The following is a 13,141-nucleotide window of genomic DNA, read 5'->3' as shown; positions in this document are numbered from 1 at the left end:
CCTGAGCAGACACCCCTCCCCTATCCCTATCAGGTCGGGGTCCCTTCCGAGATTCAAAGGGGACTCGGCTGGCCAAACTCACCACAAAGAAACCACTGTTCACCCTCTGTCAGACCCCTTTCCCTCCCCAGGAATGTCCCCTCCCAGTCTGTTGGCAGCAGTGAACCAGGGGTTCCACCAAGGCTACTTGCCCTGAGGGTGGGGTATATGTGCCATTTCCAGCCACAGGGGTGAGCAACTCTTCTTTATCTTCCAGTACCCTCCTAGATGACTTCGAGCACCTTCCTATTCTCTATATAGCCAAAGCAGCTCCTTTAGATAGGTCCCTGCATGCTCCACTTTTTTTGGGAGAGGGTCAGACTCTGCCTCCCTACTTCTGCTCATGGTCCGCTCTTGCTGCTACTCTCCTCACAACCCATTCTTTAATGAGGTATCAGTGGACATAAACAACTTCTTAAACCCCATAGTCATTTCCGTTTGCTTAGAATAAAATTAAACCTACTAGGGCCTAAATGCACTCTAGGATCTGGGCCTCTTTATCTGTCCTTCCATCTCACCCACCCTCGTCAATAGTCCCCTTGTACCATCATGCCCTGACTAGCCTCTGCCTGGAAGTTCCTCCCCGGCTCCTCAACATGGCTGCTCTGTAATATTGCGTGGTAAATACCACCTCCTAAGAGAGGTGTTCCTCACATCTAGTGGAAATTAATCCTCATTGCACATGCAAATTCTGCCTCACAAAACTCTGTCATTTCTTTGTTAGCTCTTTTCATAATCTGAAATTATTTTATTTTATGTTTGCTCACTTCTTTTCTAAATCATTGTTTTTTTCTCAGCCATGGAAAGGTAATTTCCTTGAGGATAGGTTCCTCCTTGAGATGATACTATATGAAATAAGAATTGTGTGTACATTGTGAAACCACCAGCCTTGTTTCCAGGCTTTCAAAAATGCATGATTTTGTAGAATCATGAGTAAATATAGTTCAAGTTTTAAAAAACATATTTGTGCTTAGTATAATGATGCCATTTTTTGCAAATAAAATATCTAGTTAATTGATTTTTTAAAATAAGTTTTATTTGTCTTTATTTATTTATTTATTTATTTTTAAAAAAAGATTTATTTTTTATTTATTTAATTCCCCTCCCCTCCCCCGGTTGTCTGTTTTCTGTGTCTTTTTGCTGCGTCTTGTTTCTTTGTCCGCTTCTGTTGTCGTCAGCGGCACGGGAAGTGTGGGCGGCGCCATTCCTGGGCAGGCTGCTCCCTCCTTCACGCTGGGAGGCTCTCCTTACGGGTGCACTCCTTGCGCTTGGGGCTCCCCTATGCGGGGGACACACCTGTGTGGCACGGCACTCCTTGCGCGCATCAGCACTGTGCTTGGGCCAGCTCCACACGGGTCAAGGAGGCCCGGGGCTTGAACCGCGGGCCTCCCATGTGGTAGACGGACGCCCTAACCACTGGGCCAAAGTCCGTTTCCCTTATTTGTCTTTAGTGGTCACACATAACTTCAGGGCATTTTTCAGTGTCCTAGTCAATTTTCTTTTCTCTTTTCATTCTTTGATGGAAAACCTTTTCACAGGCCTAACTCTTTGATTTCTTTTGGCAATCATTAAAATAGCCAAGAAAATGCCTCATAACATTAACAAAAGCTGTTAGTTAAGACAAGGTAAGATTTATAAAACTGTTCTCTTCAGAGTATGTCTACTCATAAATTAACTGGTACAGATATCTTGATGTTTTCCATATTTTTTTTATCATGGAAATGTGTCAGACTGTTGGATTTCTTAATTTTATGTGTTTAATTTTTTGTTACACAATAACTGTGACAAGAATCACAATATGAACTTTAATGAAGAAAAAGAAACAATCTAAAAAAAGTGTCATTTTGACCAATTCTTAGGAAATATAGCATACTTCACTCATACATTAATTTGGCAATAAAGCAGCTGAGTTATCTCAGAACTCTGAAGTTATTTCCCCAAATCAGAACCCTCTGACATCCCCATCTTGTGCAGTTTCAGAATTACAAAACTACTTTTCTCCTCTGAAGGTTAAGAACCATACAGTACTACCAGAAAGGAAACTAATTCCAGGGATTATGTTGTCAAAAATTGATAAGATTCTGTAATAGAGGATTTTTATTCTCCAGGAGTTGTTAGAGAAAAAAACTGCATTGGACAACATGAAATAGGCAAGGATGTTTTTATTCATAGCTACCATGGTAGGGGAGAGAACGGAATTCAATTCAGTCAAAACAAATGACAGCAAGATTTATTTTTTAAAATACTTTTATTTTTATTTTTAAAGGAGCTTTAGATTACATAAGTGTTACATCAAAAATATAGGAGATTTCCATATTCCCCGCCCCACCCCCTCCCACACTTCCCCCCATTAACAACATCTTTCATTAGTGTAGTACATTTGCTACAATTAATGATCTCATTGAAGCATGCATTGCTACTAAGCATGGTCTATAGTTTACATTATGTTTTATACTTTGTACTGCACAATTTTATTGAGTTTGTAAAGATATATTTTTATTATAGAAGTTGTGAACTTACAAAAGAATCATGAACATGTGTAGAATTCCTATACAACACCCTTTCACCAACACACCACACTGTGATGGAATATTTGCTACTGATTATGAGATAATATCAGACTATTATCACCAACCATGGTCCATAATGTACATTTGGCACACTATTTACATACCCTCCCATTGTCAACATAGTACATCCTTTTTTTTTAGGTACAGGGGCTGGGGATTAGGCCTGGAACCTTGTATGTGGGAAACCAGCGCTCAACCACTGAGCCACATTGGCTCCCCAGGTTGGTTTTTGTTTGTTTGTTTGTTGTTTTTTTGTTTTTAGGAGGCACTGAGAACAAACTCAGGACCTCCCACATGGGAAGCAGGTGCTCAACTGCTTAAGCCACATCCTCTCCAAACACAGTACGTTTTTGTCATTGATGCAAGAATATTACAGTACTGCTATTAACCACAGTCCATAGGTCACACCAATTGTATCTTTCCTATGCTTCTCCACATTCCAAGCACTTTGAAATAGTGACATACATCTGCTCTAGCTCACAGAAGGACACACTTGCCTCTGTACCATCAACCACAGTTCTCATCCACCTCCAGGTTCACTGTATTAATTTGGTCCCTAGCTTACTCTTCAGCTTTCTTTCAATTGACATTTACATCCTTAGACTGCCCTTTTCAGTGACAATCCCATTTATAAACTACTGCTACTTGCCATAATGTATTACCATCGACTGTCTCCATTTCCACACTTTTACAGTTAATTAAAACTTCCAAATACATTAGGCATCAGTAGTCTTTCACAGCCCTCCTCTAATCTCCTAATAACCTATACTCTAGGTTTTAACTCCATGAATTTATTCTTAGTATTTAGTTCACATTAGTGAAACCATACAGTGTTTGTCCTTTTGTGTTTGGCTTACTTCACTTAACATAATGTCTTCAAGATTCATCCATTTTATCATGTGTCCCAATTTCATTTCTTCTTACTGCAGCATAGTATTCCATCATATGAATATACCACATTTTGTTTATCCATTCATCAGCTGATGGACACTTGGGTTGTTTCCATCTCTTGGCGATTGTGAATAATACAATTCTGTTCATGTCACAGTTTTCAGTTTTTCTGTTTATATTCCTAGTAGATGAATTGCTGGATCATATGGCAGTTCTATATTTAGCTTCCTGAGGCACTGCCAACCTGTCTTCCACAGAGGCTGTACCATTTTACAATCTCACCAACAATGATGGTGTGTTTCTATTTCTCCACATCCTCTCTGGCACTTACTGTTTTCTGTTTTTTAAATAATGGCCATTCTATGTGGTGTGAGATATCTCATAGTCATTTTGATTTGCATTTCCCTAATAGCTAGTGATATGGAACATTTTTTTTTCATGTGCTTTTTGGCCATTTGTATTTCCTCTTTGGAGAAATGTCTATTTAAGTTTTTTGCCACTTTTAAATTGGATTGCTTGATCTTTTATTGTTGAGTTGCGTGGCAGTTTGGTATTGTTTATGAATTCCAAAAATAGATATTGGATTGTGTTTGTAAACTGGTCTGTTCCTCTGGGCATATTAGATTGTATTAATTTCAGGTTTCACTTTTACTTGATTAAATTATGATTAGGGTTTTGATTCAGCCACATCAGCAGGGCATTGAGTCCCCAGTGCATTGGAAACGACAGAGAAAATTACAGGACAGAGGAGAGAGTTTTAGTTTTTTGATGCTGGAACCCCAGGAAGTAAATGCTCAGAGAAGGAGAACACAGAGAAAAAACACAGCTCATTGGACAGGATCCTGCGGCCCCGGAAGGGAGATAAGCCTGATAGTCTACAGCTGACCTTGTGAAGAGACCAGAGCAGCTAAGCCCGAAACAAAATGAGCCCCAGGAAAAGAGACAAACCTTATGCTAGCTTACAGCTGAGAATGGAAGGAGCTGGGACCATGGAACCTTAGGAGGAAGAGGAAGGCTGAACACTCGCAGAGACCAGCAGTCATCTTGTGGCAACATGTGGCAACAGACTTTCATGAGGGAAGTAACTAATGCTTTATGGCCTTGTGACTATAAGCTTCTATCCCAAAAGAATACCCTTTATAAATGCCAACAGAGTTCTAGTACTTTGCATCAGCACCCCTTTGACTAATACAAATTGTATGATCTCTTTATATAGAATGGAAATCAAATCACATCAGATATGTGCCCCATATATTTTCTCCCATTGAATGAGCTGCCTTTTCATCTTCTTGATGAATTCCTTTGAATCACAAAAGTGTTTAAGTTTGCAGAGGCCCCATTTATCCATGTTTTCTTTTGTTGTTCATGCTTTTGGTGTAAGGGTTAAGAATGTACCACCTACCACCAGGTCTTGAAGATGTTTTTCTACATTTTCTATAGGAACTTTATGGATCTTGCTTTTATATTTAGGTCTTTGGTTTATTTTGAGTTAATTTTTGTACAAGGTGTGAGAAAGGGATTCTCTTTCTTTCTTTGGCTGTGGATATCCAGTTCTCCCAACAACTTTTGTTGAATATACTGTGCTGCCCCAGGTGGGTTTGACAGGCTTGTCAAAAAGTCACTTAATCATAGATGAGAAAGTCTATTTCTAAACCATCAATTCAGTTCCATTGGTCTGTGCATCTATCTTATTACCAGTACCATGCTGTTTTTACCACTATAGCTAGATAGTATGATTTAAAGTCCAGAAGTGAGTGTTCTCCAACTTTGCTTTTCCTTTTTTAAAGATGTTTCTGGCTATTTGGGGCCCCTTGCCTTTCTAAATGAATTTGATAATTGTGTTTTCCATTTGTTTAAAAACTGCTGATGGAATTTTTATTGGGGTTGCATTGAATTTGTATATCAATTTGAGTAGAACTGACATGTTAACAATATTTAGTCTTTCAATCCATGAGCATGGAATGTTCTTTCAAATATTTAGGTCTTTATTGATTTCTTTCAATAATGCATTGTAGTTTTCTGAATACAAGTGCTTTACATCTTTGGTTCTGTTTATTCCTAAATACTTGATTCATTTGATTCTTTTAGTTGCTTTAGTAAATGAATTTTTTTCCTGACTTCCTCCTTAGATTGCACATTACTAGTGTAAAGAAACACCACTGATTTTTGTGTATTGGTCTTGTATTCTGACACTACACTGAAATGGGTTATTAGCTCTAGAAGGTTTGTTATAGAATTTTTGGGACTTTCTAGGTATAGGACCATATCACCTGAAATAGTGAAAGTTTTACTTCTTGCTTTCCAATTTGGATGCCTTTCTGTTTCCTTTTCTTGCCTGATTGTTCTAGCTAGAACCCCTAGCACTATATTGAACAACAGTGGTGACAGTGGTCATCTGTATCTTGTTCCTTGATCAAAATTACTTCGTGGAGTGCCTCAAGAACAGGAATGTGCAGTATGAGGGAGAGAGGGAGGAAAGAGCATGGCAATAAACCTTGCAGAATAAAACCTTTGTGAGGGAAAGGCTTCAAATTAGAAATGAAAACAACAGCTTCTCTGTTTGCTCAGGGTCTCTAAATAATTTTCAAAAAGGAATCAGCAGAAGATTATGGAAGGTGGAGTTTTGGATTGGGTATCTATCATAATAGTCTCCCTAAGTTAGTCCTGATGAGAAGTGAAACAGATTTCAGGAATGACCAGGGCCTGACTGGGTTATTATTTTGAGGATCATTGTTCAATTTTTCTAGATCTCTAGTTGTTTCTATTTCATAACAACTTCCTCTAATTTTAGAGATATGACCGCTCAAATCCCTCTACAGATATCATTTTACTTATTTTAAGGTTGTTTTCAGTTTAATCTTTATTTTCTTAGAGTTTTTTTTCTCAGATGTTGAATTAGGGGGCTCCTTTTTGAGATTGGTGCCCTTAAATCTTGGGATTTTGGTTGGCATATTGCTTTGCACATAGCAAGCACTAATAAATGTTAATTACTATTTTTATTACAAAATTGCAAAACCTGAGCAATATCGTATTTTTTCTCCATACGGAGAAGATGCTTGCCCCATTTTTAATACTTTAATATACTCAAAGTAAGAAAAAAGTGTGCTTACACTGAAACACATTACAGAAGAAAAACAGTCAATACTTTAAAAACTGACTTGGAAATGATGACCATTTTGGTTAATCTTGTTGTGGTGGTTTGAAGCTGTATGTGCCCCAGAAAAACATGTTAATTCCTGTGGGTGTGAACCCATTATAAGTAGGACCTTTTAATGAGGCTACTTCAGTTAAGGCATACTGCAGGATGGGTCTTACTCCTATTACTGGAGTCCTTTGTAAGCAAGTGAAATGGAGAGAGAGAGAGAAAGAGAAAACGCCTCAGAACAAGAAGCTGAAAGCACAAAACTAAGAATAGAAGGTAGAGATCAGTAGGTTCTACTCTGCACCTTGCCAAGTGGCAAAGAAGCCAAAGATTGCCAGCAGGCAGTCTTTGGGAAGAAAGGCCTTGATGATGCCTTGATTTGGACATTTTCACAGACTTAAAACTGTAAGCTAATAAATTCCCATTGTTTAAGCCACCCCGTTTCCTGGTATTTGCTTGGAATAGCCTAGGAAACTAAAACAGGCATTATCTCAATAGATCCTGATAAGTTTAGTCCTATTGTTAAACAGGAATTAGAGATTATTCTGAAGCAGAAAAATAGTCATCAGAAACAGAAGCACTGCCTGGAAATATATGAAGGGCTGTCATATAAAGGAGGGATTAGAGTTATTCTACATACTATCCCAAGGTTTGGAATTAGGACCAATGGACAAATGTTATAGGGAGAGATATTTTTAACTCAATGTAGGAAACAACAATCTGATACAACCACCTATAAGTGAAATAAATAGTCTGAAGCAGTAACAAGTTTCTATCAATGGAAATGTATGATCACAGGGTTAGGTATCTACTACTGTTACTGTAGAGGAATTTGAAGAATCAGATGCATAATATAGTAGCTCCTTTGAACCCAGAGAATCACTGATTCTGTGCATTACAATTTTTATTAAGAAAAATTGGTAACGAGTAGAAGCAATATAGAAGAATTTTCTAGGACAAGGAAAGATTAGATGGGAATTTTGTTTTAAAAAGAAATCTGGATGTTTGAGATTGAGAAGAAATTACCCATTGGAAAGAAAAAGAAAAAGCAGGAGGTAGTTTGGGAACTAGGCTCCATGGGAGATGGGCAGTGTGACTTTAGAGAGAACAAACAGATTTCTGATGAGAGACCTGTGAGGATGGCTAAAAGTGATTGCCCTTTTCTCCTAATCAGTCATAAATCTTCTGCTTGAAGTAGGAAATTGGGGATTTGTTTAGGAGGGTGAGGGTGGCCAGAGGATTAAGGATGGAAGAGGGAAATAAAAACCAGCTCCACTACCACTTGATACAGCTGCGGCAGTACTATACTTTCATAGTTATGCCAATTTCTTTAGTGTGACTTTTAGCACAGTTCATTCTTGCGTTTTGTTTTGTTGTTCAACATCAGCTAGAGTCTTTCTCTGTCATAATCCAGGTGTCTGCCTTTACTGAAGTTTTTTTTGGAAAGATTTATTTATTTATTTCTCCCCCTTCCCTTCATTGTCTTCTCTCTGTGTCCATTCGCTGTGTGTTCTTCTCTGTCTGCTTGTATTCTTATTAGGCAGCTCGGGAACTGATCCTGGGACCTTCTGGAGTGGGAGAGAGATGATCATTCTCTTGTGCCACCTTCCTGATCTGCTGTGTCTCTTATTGTCTCTCCTCTGTGTCTCTTTTTGTTGCGTCATCTTGCTGCACCAGCTCTCCGCGTGGGCCAGCACTCTTGCATGGGGCAGCACTCCGCGTAGGCCAGCTCGTCACATGGGCCAGCTTGCCTTCACCAGGAGGCCCTGGGTATTGAACCCTGGACCTCCTATATGGTAGACAGGAGCCCAATTGCTTGAGCCACATCCACTTCCCTGAAGTTTTTTAAAGTAACTGAATCTTAGATAATAATGTACTGAACCATTATTATGTTTAAATGAAGCAATATTTTGAAAATGCAAAATGTGTGGCTATAATTGTGAATTGTTTTGGGAGATCAAGTTGCTTGCAGGAAAGGAAAAAAAGAGTAAAATTTCCCAAATAAACTTTTGTTCAGTGGCAGTACATTCTGAAAAGTAGTGTGGCAATCAGACAGAAGGAAAATAGATGTGTGAACTTAAAAGAAAATTTTCTTGCCCATTATTCTGGTGTTTCTTAGAACTGAGTGTTGGGGATTGATTCATATTCCCCACAAAAGGCATGTTCAGGTCCCAACCCCTGGTCCCGTGGGTGTGAACCCATTTGTGAACAGAACCTTTAAAGATGTTACTAGCTGGGTGTTCCCCAACTGAATGAGGGTGGGCCTTAATCCAAAATGACTGAAGTCCCTATAAGCAAAGGAAATTGGACACAGAAACCCTGGGGAGCAGCCAGAAGCTGGAAGTCAACAGAACTCAGAAGAGAAAAAAGAAATGGCCATGTACACTGCCATGAGAAGAGCCAAGGACCAAGGATTTCTAGCAGGCAGCCTCAGAATGCCACAGTCTTTGGGGAGAATCCACTGCCTTGCTGACACCTTGATTTTGGACTTCTAATCTCAAAATTGTGAGTCAATAAAGCCCGGTTGCTTTAGCCAACCCATTGCATGGTATTTGTTGAAGGAGACAGGAAACTGAAACAATTGGGTATGGAGTTTCTGTTTGAGGTAATGAAAATTAAGGTAATGGGTACTGGTGATTAGCATAATATTGTGAATGTAATTAATACCACTGAATTGTACACTTGAAAAGGTTAAAATGGGAAATTGATCTGTTTATGTTACTACAATAAAAGGTTTTAAAAATACACTCTGAAGAATACCATTATTAGCATTATCTAAGGGGTTATTTAAAAAATAGATTGCTAGGGCCTTTGCTAGACTGACTGTATCTGTCTAGCATTCACCTACTACTTCTATGATTATCACACTCATGCTCTACCTACAGTATAATTTACTTAATATTATTTTCAAATTTTCAATTTTTTCTTTGAATATTATGACATTTTATACATTTATCACAAATAGAAAATAAGTATGACTTGTTATATGTTAAAGGTAATTTTCAACTAAACACAATTGAAAAAAAATTTTTTATAATTCTTGCTAGATATTGTTCCTGAAGTTCAGACCTGAGGTCTATTATTTTTTTGTTAACAAGGGGATTAAAAGATGATGGCACAGAATTAAGATATTTTCCTTTACTTAATCAGTGGGGCCAAAAAAGAATTAAACAAACAAACCCCAAAATATATATATACTACCTTTAGAAAAAAAGGAAAAACAAACAAACAAAAAACCAACTCAGGAATCATTCTCCTGGACATTTGTTCCAGAGAAATGTAAAAAAAAAAAAAACTTGTCCAAACAAAGATCTGTATAAATATTCATAGCTTTTTTGTAATAGCTCCCCAAACTGGACACACCCTAAATGCCCATCAACTGGTGACTGGCTAAAGTGTGGTACATTTGTTATCATCGAATACTTCTTGGCAATAAGAAGGAATGAGCTACTGCTAAACACAACTTGGACAATTCTCAAGGTCATATTGGGTGACAAAAGTCAATCTCTAAAGTTAATGCTGTATGATTGCATCTGTGAAACACTCTCAAAATGACATAACTACAGAGATGAGCAGATTAGTGGTTGACAAGGGTTAGTAATGGGGAAAGGATTACAATCATGAGAGCTGCTTTTTGGCCCTTAAACAATTCTGAATCTTGAGCATGGTGGTGGTTTATGAATTTATACATGAATAAAACTGCACAGAACTAAAAAAACAAAAAACAAAAAACAAACCAAAATGCAAATGTCACATAGTGTTAGGTCTATGTCCTATTTGAAATATTCAGCAATACGTGCCCTATATTTAGGGAAACAATTTAAAGGAAATAACTGCTTCTCTCCAGCTTTCATTTAGTTTATATTTAGAGCATGTCTACCAAATGCTAGTTCCTGTTCTAGACTTACTATTCATACTCAGCATACTGTTACACCTTCCCCTATATATCCTGGTATTAAATATAGTTATAATTAAAATTGGCTGCTGAGATTTTAACAGCTCCTTGAAAGGATGAGAGCTCTATCACAGATTCATCTTTGTCCTTGACATCATCTTCTCACTCAATGTTATTATTATGCAGAAAAATTTGCAGAGCTGTAAAGAGGGTGAGTGTATTTGTCTCCCTTAAATTATAGCATGTAGCTATAAGAATGCAGATTGTGGTTGTGAAACTATTGATTTTTGGATCTAGGCAGAAAGTGGACAAAGCAGGACAAAGTCCACTTTATCAATCCAGATACAACACATCAAATCTATAAAAAAGTCAATTTGATGCCATCAGTATTGAAAGAATTAGTTTCTTTTTAGAATATAGAGAGTAAGGGAAGCTCCTAAAATAGATTTTTTCCATTTATTATCTCCTAAATTAAATCATCTTCTCTAATACTTTTTAAAATTTGATAATGTGCTTAGTTTTCATTTTTTTTCTCATAAATCTCCACATTCCTCAGAGGTACAGAAATAAGGCACCATAGGTTAATGTCAAGCTCCAAAATGAAGATTAAAGCACATTTACTTTTAAGAAAAAGATTTTACTTATTTATTCCCACCCCACCTCATTGATTGCACTATCTGCTTGTCTTTTTTTTTTTTTTAGGAGGCACTGGAAACCGAACCCAGGATTTTCCATGTGGGAGGGAGGAGCCCTATCCCTTGAGCCACCTCTGCTCACAGCTTGTTGTTTCTCATTGTTTCCTTGTGTGTCTCCACGTTGTGTCAGCTCATTGCATCAGCTCACTATGCCAGCCCATCACGCCAGCTTGCTGTTTTGCTCATTTTCTTTAGGAGGCATCAGAAACTGAACCTGGGACCTCCCATGTGGTAGGTGGGTGCCCAACTGTTTGAGTCACATCCGCATCTCAAAATATATATACTTTTAATAAAATAGTTAAATGCTTCAATATCATCTAACCTTTTATTCTTATTCAATTTTTTTCAGGTTGTGGGTCTGGTGCTTCTTGAAGGTTTTTTCTTTCAAATTATTCTGTATCTCACTTTTTGTTGACTTTGCTATATATTTTCAGAAAAGGGCTATTATTCTTTGTTGGTTTTTAAAATACAACCATTATTCAAAAATAGCATGCAAACAGTAGCTTTGTTGTTTGAGCCAAATGTAGTGTGAAAAAAAAGCAGCCCTGGTAATACCATGCAGCAATAAAGAGGAATGAGATCTATATCTGACCTGGAAGGCTGTACATGATGTACTACAAGTGAAAAAAGCAGGTTGCATTGTCATATGCTAGAATGAGAGTAATGATATTAAAAGAGCCTCTCCCAAATGAGTATATACTTTAAATATGAGCAGGAAAGTACAGAATGATACACATCAGGCTGTTAAATCTTGATCCTTCGGTTGTTCGTGACAGTGGAGAGGGTTGAGATTAGAAGAGGGAGCAGAAAATTGTTTTATTTATTTATTTATTTTTTTAAATTCATTTTTTTAATATTACATTAAAAAAAAATGAGGTCCCCATGAACCCCCCCACCCCCCTCACCCCACTACTCCCCCCATAGCAACATTCTCCTCCATCATCATGACACATTCATTGCATTTGGTGAATACATCTCTGAGCATCGCTGAACCTCATGGTCAATGGTCACATCATAGCCCACACTCTCCCACAGTCCACCCAGTGGGCCATGGGAGGACCTGCAATGTCTGCTAATTGTCCCTGCAGCACCATCCAGGACAACTCCAAGTCCCAAAAACGCCCCCACATCACATCTCTTCCTCCCATTCCCCACACCCAGCAGCCACCATGGCCACTTTCTCCACACCAATGCCACATTTTCTTTGATTACTAATCACAATAGTTCATGAATAGAATATCAGTAAGTTCACTCTAATCCATATTCTATTCCTCCATCCTGTGGACCTTGGATTGGTTGTGTCCATTCCACATCTATGTCAAGAGGGGGTTTAGATTCCACATGGATATTGGATGCAATCCTCCTGCTTTCAGTTGTAGGCACTCTTGGCTCCATGCTGTGGTGGTTGACATTCTTCAACTCCATGTTAGCTGAGTGGGGTAAGTCCAATAACCAGAGTGTAGGAGCTGAAGTCTGTTGAGGCTCAGGGCCTGGCTATCATATGGTCAGTCCAGAGATTCAGATCCCCTGGGTATACCTTAAACCCCAGCACCAAAGACTTTTTTTCTTTATTTTTTTATTGTTTTAACTTTGAAACAAATTTTTAAAGGGGAATTTAACAAAATTTTAAAATGTAAACTTGAAGAAAGGAGTTTTATATGTAATAACCCTTTGGAGAGGATTTGAACCAGGGACTGTAAGGGGGAAGGCTATACTACACTTAAGTATAAAGGATACACTTTATAAAGCCAAACTGCACTTTAGACAAGTAATAAATAATCTGCAAAGAAAGTGAATGTAAACATGGCTTTCATCATACCTTAAGATACTTTTATGGACAAGAATACAGTTATTACACTTTAAAAAATAGTTTCAATTAACGAAAGACACACAAAAACTCAACACTATA

At 38.0% G+C, this 13,141-nt stretch overlaps 1 long non-coding RNA gene across 1 annotated transcript in view; it reads left to right on the top strand.

Annotated features, from left to right (window-relative positions):
- LOC131273277 (uncharacterized) overlaps positions 1-13,141 on the top strand; it is a 152,511-nt gene that overhangs the window by 121,868 nt on the left and 17,502 nt on the right. The window lies entirely within an intron of this gene.

Source organism: Dasypus novemcinctus, chromosome 14, assembly GCF_030445035.2.
Source record: "Dasypus novemcinctus isolate mDasNov1 chromosome 14, mDasNov1.1.hap2, whole genome shotgun sequence".
Classification (NCBI taxonomy): Eukaryota; Metazoa; Chordata; class Mammalia; order Cingulata; family Dasypodidae; genus Dasypus; species Dasypus novemcinctus.
This window is presented reverse-complemented; position numbering and strand designations above follow the sequence as displayed.